This window comes from Leopardus geoffroyi, chromosome X (assembly GCF_018350155.1).
Source record: "Leopardus geoffroyi isolate Oge1 chromosome X, O.geoffroyi_Oge1_pat1.0, whole genome shotgun sequence".
Classification (NCBI taxonomy): Eukaryota; Metazoa; Chordata; class Mammalia; order Carnivora; family Felidae; genus Leopardus; species Leopardus geoffroyi.
In genome coordinates, this window is record NC_059343.1 from 101,576,870 (window position 1) to 101,584,210 (window position 7,341).

At 34.6% G+C, this 7,341-nt stretch overlaps 1 pseudogene; it reads right to left on the reverse strand.

The window, feature by feature from the left end:
• Nucleotides 1-1,508: 1,508 nt before the first annotated feature.
• On the reverse strand, nt 1,509-1,636 carry LOC123595585 (annotated as a pseudogene).
• Nucleotides 1,637-7,341: the final 5,705 nt, after the last annotated feature.

Consider the following 7,341-nt stretch of genomic DNA (forward strand, 5'->3'; position numbering starts at 1 on the left):
GTCTCAAATAAATAAGAAGAAAAAATTGATGGAAGTGGAAAGAAAAATGGACAAATCCACAATTATAATGGGAGATTTTAATATTGCTCTCTCAATAACTGATCAATCAAGGAGACAAAAATAGTAAGGCTACAAAAAAAATTGAACTACACAATTAACAAGAATTTGGTCTAACTGGCATATATATTACCTCACACAAAGCCATCAGAAAATATAGTCTTCTCAAGTTTATTGGGTAATATATAAACAGTGAACATGACTAGATTGAGCCTCATCTCTATAAATACCAAAATACAAAACAAAAAAAACCCAAACATACAAAAAAGCAGATATCACACAGAACAGTTTCTATGACCACAATGCAATACCCATAGAAAGCATTAAAAAAAGAGGGCATATATATATATATATATATATATAGGAGAGAGAAAGAGATGAGTTCATATGTGTATATATATATATGAATAGTTCAAAGAAAACATTGTAATGGCAATTTGAAAAAATTTAAAATTTAAAACCAATGAAAACATGAATCGTTAACTCAAGAGATGCAGATACAGCAGTACATAACTAATACATTTATAGGCTGATAAGTAGGCCTTAGAAAATATTAAGCATTAAAAATTGGAAGAAGTTAGAAAATGAAGAGCAAACCTAAGAAAATTAGAAAAAATAAAATCATAATACAAAGGAAATTAATGAGATAGAAAATAATACAGAGCATCAACAAACCAAATCCTGGTCTTTTGAAAAGACTAGTAAAATATGGAAACCACATAGTGGATATATTTATAAAAAAAGAAAGAAAAAGCATGTTAAAAATATAAGGAATGAAAAGCAGGGATATAATTAGAGATACAGAGGAGACTAAAAATTCATATGGAAATATCATGACCAACTTCATGCCAATAAATCTGAAAACATAAGAAATGAATTTTCTAAGAAATAATTACTAAAACTGGCTTAAGAAATAACAGAAAAAAACCTTGAATATATCTATATAACCAATAAAGAAACTGAATAAACATTTTAGAATCTACATACAAAATCACCAGGCCAGACAATTTCACAGACAAATTCTACCCAAATTTCACAGAACAAATATTTTCTTTCTTATGCTCTTGAAGAACAGACAAGCTGTATCCTACACAAACTGTTCTAGAGCAGTGGTTCTCTAACCTGGCTTTACATTATAGTCACCTGGGGAGCATTTTAAAATATTGATGCTTGGATCCACCTCGAGAGATTCTGATTTATTTGGTATGGGCCAAAAAACCCTGAGCATTATTTTATAAACAAACAAAAATCAAAAAACAAAAATTACCCCAAGTAATCCAAATGCTCATCTGGGAATCAGTGAACGAGTGAATAAAATAATAAATAGGTAAAGCTCACTTTTTGAGGCAAATACAAATACTTAATACAAAATCCCAACTCAAAAAATACAAGGAAAATATCATAGATTAATCTCATTTATATATAATTGCAAAATTCTGAATAAAATAGTAGAAAAATCAAACATGCATTAAAAAAACACATGATGACCATGCGTGGCTTAACCTAGGAATGCAAAGATCTTTTAAGCTGATAAGAACAGATACTACACTTGATTTTAGCCAAAAAGCTGAGACGTAATACAAAGGTCTTTTAATATTAACATATTTATTACTACAAATCATTGTTTTAACAGATTAAAGGGGGAAATCTTATCATATTGTGGCTACAAATTTTTTTGGAGAAAATCCAAAGCCTACTCAAGAATGAATTAACTTTTAGCAAACTACAAAGATTTGGGATCTTCCTTAACCTGATAAAAGCTATCAACGCCTGGGGTGCCTGGGTGGCTCAGTTGGTTAACTGTCCACCTTGCACTCAGATCATGACCTCGCAGTTCATGAGTTTGAGCCCTGCATGGGCATTGGGCTCTCTGCTCTCAGAACAGAGCCCACTTCAGATCCTTTGTCCCACCCCCATCAACCCGTTGCACATTCTCTCAAAAATAAATAAACATTAAAAAAAAAAAAGAGCTATCAACCCCCAAACCAACAGCAGACACCTTACTTACTGGGAAAGTATTCAAAATACAGTATTTCTTTTAAAGTTGAGAAAATGACAAGAATGACACTATTGTTACTATTATTAAGCATATAGTAGAGCTCCTAGCTGGTGCAAAGAGACCAGGAAAATAAAGTGCACAATTGAATACAAAGAGCCACAGCTGTGATCACTCACAAATGACAGTGCTATAAGAGATGACCAATATAGGGATTTGTATCATGCTTGTTGATCAGGAAAAAATATTTGAAAGGTCACAATTGTTTCCAAGTTAATCAATAAATTCGAGGGAATTCCAATTTAAGTTCTAAATGGGCATTTCACAGAAAGGGACAAACTGACCCTGGAATTCACTAGGAGACATGAAAGATCAAAAAATAATCAAGAAAGTGTCAAAGAATTATTTAAAAAAAAAGGGAGAACTTTCCCTACCAGATATTGAGATTCATCATAAAGCTATAGTAATTAACAGTGGCTGTTGAATCAGGGCTCAACAAATATAACAATGGAACAGAATAGAAAGCCCAGAAAAAGACCGATATTTTATGGCAACTTGATATATGATAGAGATAGCATGATTACTCCGTGTGGGCAAAATGTACTACTCAATAAATAGTGCTGTGGCAGTTTGCTATTTATTTGGAAAAAGAACATGAAAACCCTACCCCACATCACATAGAATAATAATTCCATGTGAATCAAATACCTAAATTTGACAATAGAAACTTAAAAATTTTTAGAGCATGGAATATTTTCACATCATTGAATTAAGATACAATTTTTTAATAAGACAAAATAATATAAGTCATAAGGCAATAGTTGATAAATGTACGACATTAAAATTAAAAACTTGTGTATATCATAAAATATCATAAACTAAAAAGACAAGTCATAGACTTGGAACAGGTATTTGCTTTTTTTTTTTTACTTGAGGATAGAATTTTATTTTATTTTGTTTTATTTTATTTTATTTTATTTTATTTTATTTTATATTTTATTTAAATTCAAGTTAGTTAACATAGAGTGTAGTCTTGTCTTCAGGAGAACCCAGTGATTCATGTCATACATATAATACCCAGTGCTCATCCCCAAAACTGCCTTCCTTAATGCCCATCACCCCTTTAGCACATCTCCCAAACACCTACCCTCCATAAACCCTCTGTTTGTTCTCTGTAAGAGTCTCTTCTGGTTTGTCTCCCTGTTTTTATCTTATTTTCCTTCCCTTCCCCGATGTTCATCTGTTGAGTTTCTCAAATTCCACAAATGAGTGCAATCATATGATATCTGTCTTTCTCTGACTGACTTATTTCGCTTAGCATAATACCCTCTAGTTTTATCCATGTTGTTGCAAATGGCAAGATTTCTTTCTTTTTCATCTTCAAGTAGTATTCCATTATATACATATACCATATCTTCTTTATCCGTTCATCAGTTAATGGGTATTTGGGCTCTTTTCGTAATTTGGCTATTGCTGATAGCACTGCTATAAACAGGAGCACATGCTATGCCCCTTTGAATCAGCATTTTTGTATCCTTTGGATAAATTCCTAGTAGTGCAATTGCTAGATCGTAGGTAGTTTTATTTTGAATTTTTTGAGGAACCTCCACACTGTTTTGCAGAGTGGTTGTACCAGTTGGCATTCCCACCAGCAGTGTAAAAGGGTTCCCCTTTCTCCATATCCTCACCAACATCTGTTGTTTCCTGAGCTGTTAATTTTAGCCATTCTGACCCATGTGAGGTGGTATCTCATTGTGGTTTTGATTTGTATTTCCCTGATGATGAGTGATGTTGCTACATATATAGCACACAGGGATTTGAGTCAAGAATAAATAATTCCAACAATCCAGAATTCACAGAAAGCCAACAACGCAATAAAAAATGAACAAGTGATGTGAACAGACAATTCACAAAGAGCACTCCAATTCATCCAATTGTATGTGATAAAGTAGTAAAAATGTATAAACTCGAAATTATGGATGTCTATCAGGATAAATCCTGAAAGTACAATATTGAATGACAAAAGTCAGTTGGAAAGGATTCTACTTAGGTAAAAATTTTAAAGCTCGCAAAACAATACTTCATAATGCATATGGTTGTAAACATATATAAATAATATAGAAACATGCAGGTAAATTACATACACAAATTTTAGCATAGGTAGGGAAAGGGATGGAGATAGGTCTTTAGCTACAGCTATAGCTGTATTTTTTATGAAAAAAAAACTTAAGTAAATATGGCAAACTGTTAGCATCTGTTAAATCGGAATGTTTGATTAATGGGTGCTTGTTATATTAAATTTATATACTTCTCTTATGCTTGAAATATATCATGATTTAAATTACATTAAGAAAACTTTTAAACCTTAAATGACCGTGAGAAAATATGGGTGAATATTTATCTGCTCATGGGAAAAGGGAAGGCCTTTTAAATATAAAAAAAAATAAATCAGAAAGGAAAAGGTTGATAAATGTGACTACATAAAAATGTAAAAACCCTGAGTAAAAACACTTCAAAAGTTTTTTTTTATTTCTTTATTTTGAGAGAGACAGAGACAGCATGAGCGTCAGGAGGGGCAGAGAGAGAGGGAGAGAAAGAGAGAATCCCAAGCAGGCTCCTCACTGTCCACGCAGAGCCCAACATGGGGCTCCAACCCACAAACCTGTGAGGTCATGACCTGAGCTGAAACCCAGAATCTGATGCTTAACTGACTGAGCCACCCAGGCACCCCAGCACTTCAAAAGTTTTAATTACAAGAGTGAATAAAATGTTTATAATATGTATAAATTATATATACATATATACAAAATCAGCATTAATGTAAAAAGGCACTCAATATCAATTTGTTCATCAAATGTGAATATTAATAAACAAGAATACTTAAGGTTGATGAGTATGCAGTGAGATCGGCACTTTTATCAACTGCTAGTGGGAATTAAAAGGACCGATCTTTGGGGACAGCAATGGACAACGCTAAAAGGACCATTATAATTGTTCTTATTAAAAATAGACATTAACCTAATAAAAATTATGATCTCTGAGGGGTGAGAAAGCAGAAATGACTTACATTTCCTATGCTGTATACTTCTTTGTTTTTTTAGCATCTGGTATATTTTGCTTTTATAATTTAAACTCATAATTACTTTTTACTTTAAAACATTTCAGTAAGAAAACAACAAGTTGTATCTTTTAGCCTCTAATTCCACTTCTAAAGACACCATCCTAGGGAAATAATTAGATGTGTGCACAAAACTTAATATGCCAGATGACCCTTGTCAGTTTTACAATGCTGAAACATAGACACAGTCTAAATATTAAGCATTAGAGGAATAATTAAATGCACTATTGTGCAAAAACATAAAGAGGTGGTATGCCGATGTTTAAAAATATGTTTTTAAAAATTATCACGCAAGAAAATGCTTACTGTATGACTGTATGAAAAAAGAAAGGATAGCTCAGGGATGCCATTCGGTGTCAAGCTAATGAAAAAGCTTTGAAATGTAATCCAAGTTGAGAAGGGGACAAATGAATGGTCTTTGTTATAATAAGACCATAGTTATGCTGACGAGGGAGCCATCCATCTCCTTTGTAGACCCAGGGAAGGATTCGGGCAGGAAAGAAATTCTCCCTGTGAGATGTGCCTTTAAATTTTTTTTTTATTTTGTTCTTCCCAAGAACATAAAAATATCAAAAAGCAGACTGCAAGCTGGAACATAGGATCACCCTGACATTCTTCCTCCCTCTGCCATTCCCTCCTCCATTTATGGGATTCACACCTCACCACTGTCCCTCTATCTGGCAGAACAGCTGCAACAGACAACCCATGTTGGAGACCAACATTTTCCCAGGAGAGAGCGAGAGCGAGAGAGAGAGAGAGAGAGAGAGAGAGAGAGAGAGATTGGCATTAGCCTAGAACTTGCAAATAACAGACCCAGAAGAAACAGGTCACCAGAGGCCCCGAGGAAAGAGTAGTTTGAGCTCTTTTCTTGCAAATTTCTGTGACGTTCATTTGTGAGGGTCATAAGATAGTAACTGCTATGAGGAGGAAAATATCCATTCCCACTCCCACAGAAGGGCAAAGAATGGTCTACAGGGCTTTAGGAAGATATGCCCAGAAGTTGATAACTGAGCCAAAACATTTGCCCTTGATCACCAGCTCCACCAAGAATATCTAAAGATAAATCAATAGGTCAAAAAATAAGAAGCCTACCTTGCATCCTGTATACACATAAAATATATCATATTTGTAGGCATAGAAAAAGAGCAAAGGGAGAGACAACTAAAATATTAGTGTTTTTCCCAGGGTTTGAAATTACAAGTGATTTTTATTTTCTTCTATAGCACAGCATTTTAAAATATTAATTGATGCTTGTTTTCTTTCTTGATAATCCTTGCTGCCCTGCAGTACAGCCCACAATTAAAATTAGACACTAGCACTGAAGTTTATTGCCCCAGGGAAGGGAGAACAAGAAATAACCCAGCAAAACAATGAGTCAAAATTTTTACAGTTGAGTTTCAAACTAAAACTGTAAAGTCCTTAGCTAGGATGAGAGTCTGAAAGCCAAAGAAACTTTGATTTGCTAGAGTGAGGCACCCAAGAGAGAAAAATAACATTATGCAATTCTAAAAACTTGCTGTTCACGAAGACTGGTGGACCCAGGATTTATATCATAACTCATTTATTTAGTAGAGAAGAATTTGTAATGCTATAGGAGTGGTTTTCCAGCCATAAAAAGAGAGAAGAATCCCTTCTGTACTCTTAGATGTTTGGAGAGGTTTGAGAGACTACAGATGCCCTCTACCCAGGTCAAAAGCCACTGACACGGGGATGAAAAGTTAAAAACAAATATCAGATCGATTTGAGAATTCTCAATGTGCCGCATTTCTCAACTGCATCTTTTGGAGGAGGCGGCCTCTAAGATTGTGCCCCGTGACAGTGGAGTAGCTGTGTTGGAGTCAAAATGGCAGCGTAGCATGTCTGGAATATGATATATTGCCATCTTTTCCTGAATCTCCCCTGGTTTTCAAGGACTTTGTAGACCATCTGAAAAATCCCCATGTGTCTGAAGGGAGCAAGGAAAATTACCAAGAACTGAGAAATAGTGTGACTGCCAGGGGGTTATCATAGCCCAGTGACAAAGAACAGAGTAGCAGAAGACACAGACTGGACAGCCACAGTGAACTTGACTGAGTCTCAACAACACAGTTTATCTGTATGAGCTGAAAAGGGGGTTCAATTAGCCTGAGATTGCTGCCAGGCTTCCCATTCCTCCACTCACCCTACCCTC